We start from the raw sequence: 13,611 nt of genomic DNA, 5'->3' as shown, positions 1-13,611 counted from the left end.
GCTCTGCTGGTCAAAGAAATGGGAATCCACTCCAATTCAGAGAGCACAGAAATATATAGAGCAGACATTCATAGTGAGCTCCTACTCTGAGCCTAGTCCTTGACCAGATGTTTGCGGGGCGCCGGGGTGGGTGGGCAGGGGGGCGGTGACTGAGTTAAAGAGGACAAAGCATTCATTCATTCTCTGTTGGGAAAGATGATAGGTACCCAACACAAGCCCAAAGAGGGTGCAGAATGGCAGGCATAGATAGCTTTGGGGGGACTTCACAGCAAATTTCAGAACCTTGGTGATCCCTTCCCCCATCAATTCTCCCATCGCCTGTGGCAAGGGTAAATCCCTGCCTCCTGGGCCTGAGTAAGACAGAGAAGCCAAGAAATGGACTCCACTCCCAGCCCCACACACCACCACAGGCACGTGCATAATGGAAGCCCCCCACCCCAACACTTGCACATGCCAACGTATCATTGTTACTTCTGGCAATCTATTAATCGTAAAATGATGGTTTATGAGCTAATTCCGTTACCTAATTACTAAGGAGGTTGAACATCTTAAGTTTTTTTTTTTCTCATGGAGTTTCTTTCTTTGAAAAAAAAAAATGCCTGCTTATGACTTTTGCCCATCTTTGTATTGAGTTGTCTTTTTCTCACTGATTTTTAGGGGTCATATATATTTTAGAGATTGCTTCTTTGCCAATTATATCAGTTACAAACGTTTCCTCCTGGTCGGCAACTACTCATCCTTCTTTTCTTCCATAGTGTTTTTTTCTTTCTCCCTCCATCTTTGGATAGAAGTTTGTGATCATAATGTGGTCAAATGTATCAGTCTTTCGTCTTTTCCCTTTATGGTTAGTGCTTTTTGTGACTTATCTATTCCTACCCAAGGTCAAGATATTCTATATTTTCTCTGGCAAGACTTAAAGTTTTTTCCTTTTAGGTTTTTCAGTCACTCAGAATTGATGTCTGTGTACGATGTGAAGTAGGGATCCAGTTTAATTTTTTCTGTATGGATTATGCATTGTCTTGGTAACATTTATTGTATTGCTCACACCTGATCACTAACCTGCAATGCCATCACCATCATGTATTAGTTGTTACATATGAGTTCGGTTCCGGCCTCCCTGTCCTCTTACATTGATCTAGTTGCCCATCTCCTGTGACAATGCCATAGTTCTCTAATTTCAATAGTTTATAACAACTGTTTATAATATCTTTTACTCTTATTTGGGTCTCAGTTCAAATATTACTTCCTTAGAGATGCCTGTTCTAATGCCCCAACTTAAGGAGACATACATATTACATTCTATTCATAGCTGTTACTTGGTTTGTAGCTGCTATTTCTGAGTATTTAATTGTTAAATGTCTGACTCTCACATTAGTCTGGAAATCCCACTATGGCAGAGATTCTGTGTCCCCATGGCTTAGCACAGTGACTGTCACATAGATAACATTTAATAAATATTTAACAAAGGAGTAAATGCATTCATCTCTGCCCCATAGCATTTAGCACACTGACACAGAGTAGATACTTATAAGTACAATTCATGGTAGATGCTCCAGAAATACTGAAGAAAGAACCAATCCTTCCCAAAAGTACTCTGTATGCCTTGCTTGCTTAATTTGTCTGTGTAAGATGTATCACCAGATGATAAACTACATATCTTACCTACTAGCCTACTGTCTTTCTCTTCCTGCCAGGATATAAGCTCCATGAGGACAGGATTTACTTTGTCTGCTTTAACTCCTTGGTCTAGAACAGTGCCTAGGATTTATTGCATGAATGAATGAATGAACTTCATTTTTTCCCTTTGATTCAATTAAAAGTCTTTATTGACTTTGGAATCTAAAGATGCCTCACTTTGTTCTATGGCTTTCTTAGTATTTTGCCTTTACCCTCTATTCTCTCTTCTCATGTTCCCTGTATAGCATGGTCCCTCTGTGTGACTAGAGGGGCAGATGGCACATCTTGCTTTCCTTAATCTCGGGGCAGGATGAAAGTGAAAGTGTTAGTCACTCAGTCATGTCTGACTCTTTGCAACCCTATGGACTATAGCCTGCCAAGCTCCTCTCCAGGCAAGAATACTCGAGTTGGTAGCTATTCCCTTCTCTAGGGGATCTTCCAGACCCAGGGATTGAACCTGGGTCTCCTACATTGCAGGCAAATTCTTTACTGTCTGAGCCACAAAGGCAGGCATTTATCTGGGCTCCCAGTAATTTCAAGAGGGTGATGATTTCCCTATCTCCTCAGCTCTTCTACACACTTTATACGTGTCTCTGAGATGCTCGTGTGCGGCCAGATTTTGGTTCATCTTCTATTCATTTCCTGAAATAGACCATGAGCACATGTCTCACTCCCCACATCCCCAGCTTAGTAAGAGATCCCAGCAAAGAGAAGCCCCTCAGCAAGTGTTTGCTGAAAAAAAAAAAAAAGAAAGAATGAACATCTGTTGTCACTATTTGAGCCTATATAACAGTACTGAGGCTCTCTCACTGCTGAGAATCCCCTGGGGTAAACTGGTGCTCTCAGTTGATGTTTGGAGTATGTGCTTCTTAAATCACCAGCTTGTTGTGGGCTTTTCATTAGCTTTTAACTTTAAAAATGATTTATTTCTATTTTATCCTTTGAACAAATGAGCAACTTTGGCCATTTTAAGCTTAAATTGTGGTAGGCTCAGTAAGAGTCACCCAAATGTACTGCATCCCAATCCTGCCTAATACTGCCTTACAGCTGGTGGAACTGTGGTAGAGAATCCACCTGCCAAACAGGAGGCCCGGGTTTGATCACTGGGTGGGGAGGATCCCCTGGCAAAGGGAATGGCAACCCACTCCAGCATTCTTGCCTGGGAAATCCCATGGACAGAGGAGTCTGGTGGGCTATAGTCCATGGAGTCGCCAAAGAGTTGGACATGACTGAACAACCAAACAGCAACAATATTTATGCTACCTGATCAGAGTTCCACACTGGGCACTTCACATGGATATAAAGCAATGGTAATGCTTTGCTTTCTGGAATGTTTCAACGTGGACTTGTAGAACAGAAATGTGTCATGAAAAATTTGGCAAGCTCCTGGCAATTTGGGGCTGACACAGACCTGATGGGATAAGGCTTTATAAAGGCAAAAGGCTTGAGACCCTGGGAGTGACCAGAATTTGCCAAAAACAGTATCTTTGGGAGGAATCAAAAGCATAGCTTGAGACAGTGTCATGAAATAGAAACAATCACGGACTTAGAGAAAAGATATGTGGTTGCCAAGGGGGAGGGGGTTGGAGGGTAGGATGGAGTGGGAGGTTGGGGTTAGCAGATGTAAGCTTTTATACATAAGATGGATAAACAACAAAGTCTTACTATATAGCACAGAAAACTATATTCAATATCCTATGATAAACCATAATGGAAAATAATATAAAAAAAGAATGGATGCATATATGTAAAACTGAATCACTTTGCTATACAACAGAGATTAGCACAACATTGTATATCAACTATACTTCAGTAAAATATATATATATAGAGAGAGAGAAAATAAAAACATTTCATAAAAGGAGGCTTGAGGCGTCCTGCTCCCATTGTCCTCCCACACCCAGAGGAATCCTCCCTGAGGAGCTCTGTGGGCAGGCCTTCACCAATGATGCTAGTCAATTTCCCCCCAATGTTTATAGCAGTTGCTTCAACTCTTCCCAAACAGCATCTGTTGTGGCGGGGCTGGGGCAGAGCCTCCAGAAGGTAGTGTGTGATTGTGACTTCACAGCTTGGGCTGTGGAGACAATCGGGAGTAACTAGGACAGCAAATGCGGCTTCCAGGGGTGGAGTTCCACCTGCACAGATAGGTGTGGCTGCCTGCCTGGGCTGGGAGCCTCAGACCTATATTAGGAGAAAGGCTGGTCTCCAGCAAGGGAGAAGGGGGAAATGTACCAAAGATAGATATGAAAGAAGGCATTCCTGTCTCCTAGTTGAATACAATCAGCAATTTCTGTTTTTTTTTCTTTTTTTGAAAGCAATAACAAGGGAAGATGGAAGAAACCAGGCTAAAGCTTCCACTCTGAGAATCATGATAAAACATGCTTTTGTAGGGTTTACAAAGCATTTCCCAGAGTGGAAGATATCCCTCTGAAATTATTGTGATCCTTTTACGACCACTTTAGTTTGGAAAAAAGAACCTCCAAGAGATTCCATGTCTTGTGCAAAGTCACAAAGCTAAGACACAAGGCCATGTTCCTGATTGTAGGTCTTTCCCCTATACCACAGCAACCTATAATACAGTCAATGCATAAAAAGCATTTTGTTCGTGAGCCATACAAATTTAAACTCAATTCCTGACTTCAAATTTCAAGAAACCTTCCATTTTTCAGCTGCCAAACTGAAGCCCAGAAATGTCAAATGATGCTTTTGGAGAAAGGACTGTAATTGGGTAATTTGTACTGAGATTTCAGTCTTTCAGAGCCTGCAGTGTGATTAAGAGCAAGTGTAAGTTTCTTCCATTGTGGAAGAGAACTCAGATGGTATAGAAACGTAGAAAGGCATCTTTTTTCTCTGCCTTCTCTCCTGTTACTGTGTTTCACCTGCCATGTTCCCAGCTAAGTTCTCTTCCCCTCTGATCTTCTAAGGAACATTGCCCCAGCAATTCTTCCATCTTTTCCTTTAAATGTTGGTTCCTTCTCTCTGCTTGACAATTCCTGGCAGAGTATATGTGTTCTGTAATTTTTCTCATATTAAAAAAATTGGTGGTCTATTGGTTGAGAATCCACCTGCCAATGCAGGGGATACAACTCTAGAGCCCTCAAGCTACAAATACTGTGTTTGCATGCTGCAATTGCTGAAGCCCATGCCTAGAGCCCATGCTCAGCAACAAAAGAAGCCATGCAACGAGAACCCTGTGCACCCCAGCAAAGAGTAGCTCCCACTCTCTGAAACTAGAGAAAACCCATAGCCATCAAAAAAGACCCAATATAGCCAAAAATAAATAAATAAATTTTTTAAAAAGTCATAAAACCTTCTCTTGACTTCCATACCTACATTGAGATGCTATTCCATTTCTGAGTTTCCAGTTACAATAAAATTTCTTCTTTTTTTCTTTTTTACAATAAAATTTCTTGAAGGAGTTACCTGTACATGTCATCTTAAAATCTGTCTATCCAATTCTCTCTTGAGTCTGCTCCAAAAAAGCTTTCACTCTCTCCACCATTGTTGAGATTTCAACATGCCAGTGGTGTAAAACCTAATGATCAGTTCTCCATCAATTCCTTCTCGTTTCTACCTGCTGTAAACATCGAAGTGCTCCAGAACTCAAATCTCAGCTTCCTTGGCAATCTTGTCCTGTGACAGTTTAAATATCAACAATATGCTTATTCTACATATGTAGGTTGGCTCTTTTCCCCTGAACTCCATGTTCATATATTCAACTGTCCACTTGATATCTCCTCTTGAATGGCAATAGGCAATTCAGACTTAATGTGATCAGATACAAAGTCACAATCCTCCCCCAGAATCCTGTGCCTTATAGCCATCTAAGGAAGTCATCTCAGGAGGAGAATACCTGAGATCAATATAGTCATATGTAAATAGTTCAGATTCTTTCTTTGCCATGTTGGTTAGTGTACATTGTTCAAAACATCTCATTTCAGGAAATGGCAGCATTGTACTTCCAGTTGCTCAGGCCAAAACCACTGGGGTCATTTTTTACATCTCTTTTCATATCTTAATTCAGTCTCCCTGGAAGTCATGTCGGCTCTTAGTTCAATGTCTATCTACTTCTCACCCACGTCCACTGCTTCCACTCAGATGTCAGTTTTTTACCCTGGTCATTGCAATAGTCTCCCAACTGATCTCCTTGCTTTGTCCCATGCCTTCTCCCAGCAGTCTAGTTTCAACACAGGAGCAAGAGTGAACTTGTTTAAATGGGTTGAGGTCCTGCTTCTCCACTTGATGTCTTTTCACCTGGAGGAAAACCCACTGTCTTTTCACTTAGAGTCTCTTTTCACCTGGAGGAAAACCCAATGTCTTTACACTAGCCCAGAAGGTCCCACACAAGCTGTCTTTCCACCCAGCTTCTCTGATTTCCCTGTGTTCATGCCTCTCCTGGCATACTGACCTTCTGGTGGGTTTCTGTATGTCTCAGACATGCTCCCACTCAGGTCTTTAGCACTTGCCATTCTCTGTGGCTAGAATGCTTTAGTCTCCAGATATCGGCCTAGCCGTCACCCTTACCACCTTCAGGTCTTTTCTCAGATGTCTCCTTATCAGTTTTCCCTGGACCATAGATTTTTTTAAATTGCAAACATCCTTCTATTTGGCATTCACTATCACTTATCCCTGATTTATTTCACTCTATAAATTATTACCAACTGCTATATATATTTTTTTACTTCTTTATTATCTGCCTCCCCATCTCCACTAGATTTTTGTCCATTTTGCTCACTGAAGTATCCCTTATAACTAGATACCTGATGCAGATAGAGCCACTTACAAATGTTTGTTGATTAAATGAAGAGAGAAATCTAAGAAGAGCCTAAAGAGCACCCATATCTCATAAAAAATAAAAGCCCTACTAGATCCTTGCAATACATCATTTTAGAGTTCTTATTCTGGATATTTATATTATGAGCTGGGCAGGAATTAGTGGCATAAAAGCAAGTCAGCCTCCCCCACCCCTTAAGTTATGAAAAAAAGACCAAAACTTTTTCAAGATGTGAAAAGATATATAAAATACTTCAGAGTGTATCAAAATTATTATAAACAGCAGTGGTTCAAAATACTTATTTTTGAGCAAACTTATTATTTCAACTACATTGTCATGTTCATAATCTTGTTTCAAGTCAATTTGATTTCATTCAAAACAATTTGGAATCACAGTCTTGTTGGAATGGGTTTTCTGGATGCAAACACCTGAGAACAATACAGTTGTGTAACAGTAGTTCAAATCTTCCCTATTCCACTTTTGTTAATGTATATTGTTCAAAGCAAATATTATTCTAAGAAAACTAGAATGCCTACTATGTGTGTTGTTTGTCTACAGGGGCAAACTCTTGTGGCCCTAGAACTCCCAAGGAGGACCTGAATTGATGCATAATGAGCAAGGCTAGCTTTCTGTAACAGGTCGCACTTTATTAACCATCTTTGAATGTCTACTATCTGCAGGCACTGGGCTAGTCTCACTACAATCCAGGACACTGTTTATAAACAGATTGTGGATATTAGGGAATACCTGAACCTGATCACATTGTTTAGGGTGCAGTATATTGTGCGTAGCACCACGATGTGTCTATGGTTAAGAAATCTATGCTCTGAGTCATTGTATTACACTCTGTCCTGAAGACAGGCTGTTAACATGAGACAGTATTCATGGGGCCTGAGAGAAGGGAAGTCAGAGAGCAGGGCTCAGCTCTGGGGTTTGCTACCCTGCTTGGCATCAGAGCGTTCTGCTTATTGGGAGGGTGACGGGGCTGCCCCTGAGGGTGACGCCTGGTCCCTGTTGTCCTTCAAAAAAGTTTGGCAGCAGAAGTTAGGAAGAGTGGATGTACATGTCCCATATTATATATTCCATTCACTAGAAGTGAACTGCCCCAGCCCTGCATTAAAACACCCACCTTTGTGTTTATATATCCTTCCATTGATCCTGGGACTTGTTTCCAGGAGCCTCCTCACTGAGAAAATTTTGACACAGTTGAGTTTCTGGTCTGACAGGGCTGAGGACCTGGACTCGTTGGGCACCTCCGGGATTTTGTTTGAGAAGCCAGACACTCTCCCTGAAACAGCAACATTTCTTTCATTGGCTCTTAAATCAAGCTTCAACAGGCATTAAGAGCTTTTTTTCTTGCTTCTTTCTTCTTATTTTTTGATCTTGTGCCCAGAATCTTATGTGTAACACAAAAATTAACCCCAGTAATTATGGTGTATGGAGTACCTATAGGACATAGTTAATTTTCTTATGTAGGAATGGGTTTCAGCTTGAGTCCAAGTGGTTTCAGACTCTTCCAGGGATGTTTGAACAGCGATGGGATGGAATTAGCAGACGTCTATTTGCTTAGGGCTAAAGAGATTCCTGAGAAAGAATTTATATTGAGGGAGAATGATCCAGGTATAAAAAGTCTGAGGAGATGACAATTTTAAGGGGTCAATTCTGAGAACATCATGGTGTCTTCCGTTCTTTTTTTTCCAATTAAAAAAATGTAGTAAAATACACATAACATAAAACTTACCATCCTAACCATTTCAAGTGTATAGTTCAGTGGTATTAAATACATTATTATTGTGCAACCAACATCACCATCCTTCTCCATAACTTTTTTTCATCTTGCAAAACTGAAACTATATAATTTTTAAACAATAACTCCCCATCCCGCCCTCCCTGCTCCCAGCTCCAGTAAGCTGACCCAGGGATAGAACCTGCATCTCTTGTATCTCCTGCATTGGAAGGTAGATTCTTTTACCACTGCACCACCTGGGAAACCTCAATTATTAACATACAAATTTTATGTATGTTAATAATAAATCTGGTGAGCATTGAGGAGGAATAATGAATGCATGGTTTATTGACAATAGTCTACCTCTCCAAATAGGATGAAATAGATCTTTTGATGCCATAGAGTTGCCTGCCCTACTCTATGCTGCAATCAGTAGTGATCTGATTCTGGAAAGGAAACTGAAACCCTGAAAATATAAAAGGAAGATCCTTTTCCTTATTTCCTATCTGGAGTGGGATGCTTCTGAAAATCCAAAATAAGTGCTTCTCAAAAGAAGATCCTTAAAACTGTCTACAGAGGGTCCCTGAGCATCCTGAAGATTCTAACCTCACATTGTTCCAGCAACTACACCAGAGGCCCCCTTACCAAGCCACCAGGTGACAACCAGAATCTTTCCCACAGGCTGCCAGCCCCCCAGTCCCCCATGAGCACTGAGAGAGAGGAGAGAGATGGTGGGTGGGGAGCATACCAGCAGGAATCCTTGCCTCCTGAGAAGGGAAGCCAGCCACAGCCCTCTCCACAGCATCCGTGGAGAGAGGGACGCGCAAACCCTGGCAGGCTTCAGAGGCAAGGATGATGATGCCAAGCTGCAGTAACTTGTTGGACTTCTCTTCACCTTGAAGGCAAGAAATCTCTTTGTTAAGATCAATTAATGTCTAGAAAAAAATGGTAGAATATATTTTTAGTGGATATTTGGGCATTTTATTTGTAAAGACAAAGGGAAAGAGGATTCTACTGTGTGAATTAAAAGGTGTGTGATGTTTCTTGGCAAGCTGTCAAAGAAAATTATATTACCCAACATTTATAAGAGGTGATGGCTGTGAGAATAAGAAAGAGGGCCTACTACATGATTTTAATACAGTCCCTTCAAAGATTAAGGCTAAGAAAAAAGTGGCTATTAGGATCATGCTAGTGTACTAGTCCACATCCATGAATCCAGAAGCCAGGAGCATCAGCAGCCCAGAGACTAGCCACTGTACTTGGAGACCATTCTTCTGAAAGGGAAGTCTATCTCTCTTGTGGCTTCTTTGTCAGCTCCTGTTTATTCTCCTTCTTGAGCCATCAGACCGTGGAATCTTGACTTACTGAGATCACCCACAAGCTGCTAATGGCCAGATCAAAAGACCTCTTTCCCCATTCTTAGAGGACTAGGTTTTGTCCAGCATTTTACATTATTGACCATCCTTCTTGAAACCTAAGCTCTCTCCCCAGCTTCCATGCTCTGTCCTGCTTCTCCCCCCCCGTCTTCTGCTCACTCCTTCAGACTTTCCTCAGCTTCTCCTCTCTCCCTTTGCTCCTTTTCCTCTGAAAATAGCCTTTTCAAGACTGCAACCCTCACCCTCATCCATATCTGCGGCCTCTCAAATCACATAACCCGTGGCTGTTTTCCTAATCCCTAGACATCTGTAGCTGGACATCTCACAAGTATCTCTAAAGTTACCTGATATATACTTAATTCATCTGTACCCCTCACACCCTCCCCACATCTGCTTCTGCTATGATATTTCTTTTTTGGGCCAAGAGTACATGCATAGGCAGTATAGTATAGTGGTTAGGAGCACCAAGTTCTGACTTCAGACAGTCCGGACTTGGAATCCCTATTAGGCCACTTACTGGAGCAAAGAAATTGATCACTGGGCTTCGGTCTCTTCATCTGTAAAATTAGGGTTAAGAATAGTACCAATTTCTCAGGTTTACTGAGAGGATTATATGCACATAAAGGGTCTGGCCCAGAGTAAGGAATAAATGCCAACTGTTATTATGGTTTGAGCTTCCTGGGTGGCACTAGTAGTAGAAAACTATTACGCTTAGCTTTTATCTACACAATCACTTGAGTCAGGTACCTGGAAGTTATTTGAGTGTGTGTGACTTTTTCTTTCCTCCATTTTAAGCATTATTGGTCATCAAATCTTATTGAATCTGTGGACACAATGTTTTTTGAAACCACTTTTTCCTTTTTGTCACCCTTGTATTCCTCAGCATATTTTATTTGGGTTTTTACATCTATGCATCTTCTCTACTGTCAGAGCAGTTTTTCTTTAGTACAGGTCTTTTTTTCCTCCTGTGCTAGAAGGGCAATAGTTCCCATCTCTTGACTACAAGATAGAGTCTAACATTGTTAGCGCCAACATAAGACCCTTTACAACCGAACTCAGGCTGTAATTTAAGGTAATCTCCACTCAATTCCCCCTGTCAAAGCACCAGATTCATAGGACTGCCCCTTTGCCCTGATCCCTCTGTGTAGCCTTTCTGATCCCTTGTTCATGCCAATCCCTCTGAATGGAAAGCCTTCCCTTCTGTTTCCTCAAATATCTTCTGATTCTTTTAAGACCCAGCATAAGTGTCTAATCATAGTTAAGCCTTCCCTGATAGCTCTAGGAAGTCACTCCCTTCTCTTTGTTCCCTCTGAACACAGTTCTCACATGTGTCACAGCGGTTATCCCCTTGTACTGAGGACAGTCGCACACCCTTCGTAAACCCTATGCTAGAAATTACAGGTTGTTTTATTTGCTTTTGCATTCCCAGAGCCTAACTGAGAGTCTGGCAAAAGGATGGCGCTCAATGAAGACTTGCACACGACCAAGGAAGTAATGAATGAACAAGGGATCGATTGTGGGGTGGGAAGGGTGGCACCATGCCAGAGAGTGTGGAATTAGTCCCAAAGCGGGGCCGTGCCAGGATGGCTGGGCTTGAGCTGAGGGTGCAGGCTCTGTCTCAGCAGCTGTCTGACTCTGTCACTTCACCTTTATAAGCCTGTTTCTTTTCGTGAACACAGGGTAAGGGTCCTCACCTGTTCACACGTCAGGGGAAGTGTGAGAAACGCTGAGAGCAGGTGTGCAAGTCAGGAGTCTGTGAAGGGTGCTGGGGATGGGAGGTTCCCGGGACACTCGTGTGAGGCCAGTCGCAGACCTGGATGAGGCCCCCAACCTGTGGCCGTGCCCCGCCCTGGAAGCAGCTGCCCATCGCCTCTCACAGGCAGTCAGGCTGGAAGAAGGTGGTGATTCAAGTGAGGCAAGTCTACCAGCTGCGGTGGTGCCAAGTCGTAGTCCACAGGGGTGCTGCAGGAGGCAGGGTAGCTTGCAAATTATGTGACAGACCTTTTCTAATAAGACAAAAAGGAGTGTTAAATAAACCCATGGAAGAAGGGAGGCTCATGGAGCTTGGGTGCTTGAATTCCCCCTGAAGAGGAACGGCATGAAGTGAGGGTACCTGGTCACTCTGTGAGATGGGGTCAGACTGCCCCTTGTAAGTGCCCGCATGGCTCCAGGCAGAAAAGGGTGTCAGTGAGGGATTCCTAAATGACTGTAGCTTGTTCTACAGTCTTACGGGGCAGGAAACAAGGGAAATCTGGCCTGTGGGCAGTAGAGGGTTCCCAAGAGAGGAAGAAGGCCTTGACTGTGAAGCTAGACACAATTGACAAACTTGGAATTGGCTCTTAAATCCTGTTTCTCTCTTTATAAAGAGAAGGAAGACTCAGCCCAAATCCTGTACTCTGTGCCAGAAACACCTATGAATGACCAACCTCTGGTCAATGCTGTGGGAGGCCCATGATCTGTGTGGCTGCGGCAGTCACAATGATGCTGGTGGCCAGGCAGCTGGAGAGAAGGGAGGCTCCAAGGTCTCTTACCTGAGGGGAGCCATTGGCCAAATCATGGATGCTTGCTTTCACCACCCAGGTAACTAGAAAGTGAGAAGGAAAGAAATCACAGATATGGGGCTTGCTTCTGCAGCACATATGCTAAAAGTGGAACGATACAGAGAAGATTAGCTTGGCTTCTGTGCAAGGCGGACACACAAATTTGTGAAGCATTCCAATATTTTTATGTAAAATAGATGGCCAGTGCAAGTTCGATACATGAAGCAGGGCACCCAAAGCCAATGCTCTGGGACAACCCAGAGGGATAGGGTGGAGAGGAGGTGGGAGGGGGTTCAGATTGGGGGGACACAAGTATACCCGTGGCTGACTCATGTTGATGCATGGAAAAAACCATCACAGTATTGTAAACTAATTATCCTCCAATTAAAATAATAAAAAAATCACAGATATGGCCTCATTAAGAAAGTATGGGGTTAGGGGACTTCCCTGGTGGTTCAGTGGCTCAGAAACCATGCTCCCAATGCAGGGGGCCCGGGTTTACTCCCTGGTCAAGGAACTAGATCTCATGTGCCACAGCTGAGTTCATGTGCCACAACTAAGACCCAGCACAGTGAAATAAATATATACAGATTAAAAAAATCTGGGGTTAGGGGGTGGCTCTCCAAGGAGCCCTAGAATCAGAGGGAAAGCAAGGCCACCATCTTGACCACTGCAATAAAGGCAGCAGCCAGTACTTCCAGAAGCCCAATGAGGCTCTAGAGATTGCTCTCTTTTCTATGTACATAGATGATCCTAGGGCTCAGGAACATGAAGCAGTCTGTTTGACATCACTTGATGAGTTAAGAGCTCTAATAGGAGCATAATCAAGACTTGCAGCTTCATTCTAATGGGTTATAGCTATGCATGCCCATCATCTGCAGGAAATAACTCAGAGCCACGGTCTCAAGGCCCTGGTTAGCCGGCCTGTGGGGGTCAGCTGGAGAGACTCAAGAGGGTGCAGCCAGAGGGAATAGGTTCATTACCAATAGGTTTCTGAAATAAAAATAAAGTTTCTATAAAGTGACAAGATACTAGGCTAGTCTAATTTTTTCAAAAAGGTTTTGAAAATAACCAAAATTGGGAAAGTAGAAAATATTACAAGTTTGTAATACAATTTGTATTACAATTACAATTTGTAATACAATTACAATTTGTAATACAAATTACAAATATTACAATATTATGGGGAAATATTTTGTACAACACAAAGCAATTAGTAGGAAAATCTGAGTGTTATATAGCTGTTACTGCTGCTGCTGCTGCTAAGTCGCTTCAGTCGTGTCCGACTCTGTGTGACCCCATGGACTGCAGCCTACCAGTCTCCTCCGTCCATGGGATTTTCCAAGCAAGAGTACTGGAGTGGGGTGCCATTGCCTTCTCCAATAGCTGTTACTAGGAGATGATAAATGATCAAAATTGAGTGAAGGTGAAAATTTTAAACCTGAAAACTAGTAACAAGGAAGGAAATTGAGAAAGTTACTGTTACGTCTTCAAGGAGTAGATGGCTAGTATATTTAA

General features: G+C 42.5%; 1 non-coding gene across 1 annotated transcript; it reads left to right on the top strand.

Annotated features, from left to right (window-relative positions):
• Positions 1-12,175: 12,175 nt before the first annotated feature.
• Positions 12,176-12,278, top strand: LOC122450649. Its single transcript, XR_006272155.1, has one exon. It is a non-coding gene; the product is annotated as a U6 spliceosomal RNA (small nuclear RNA).
• The last annotated feature ends 1,333 nt before the right edge of the window (positions 12,279-13,611 follow it).

Source organism: Cervus canadensis, chromosome 11, assembly GCF_019320065.1.
Source record: "Cervus canadensis isolate Bull #8, Minnesota chromosome 11, ASM1932006v1, whole genome shotgun sequence".
Classification (NCBI taxonomy): domain Eukaryota; kingdom Metazoa; phylum Chordata; class Mammalia; order Artiodactyla; family Cervidae; genus Cervus; species Cervus canadensis.
Note: the sequence above shows the minus strand (reverse complement) of the source record. Positions and strands in the feature narration are given on the sequence as shown.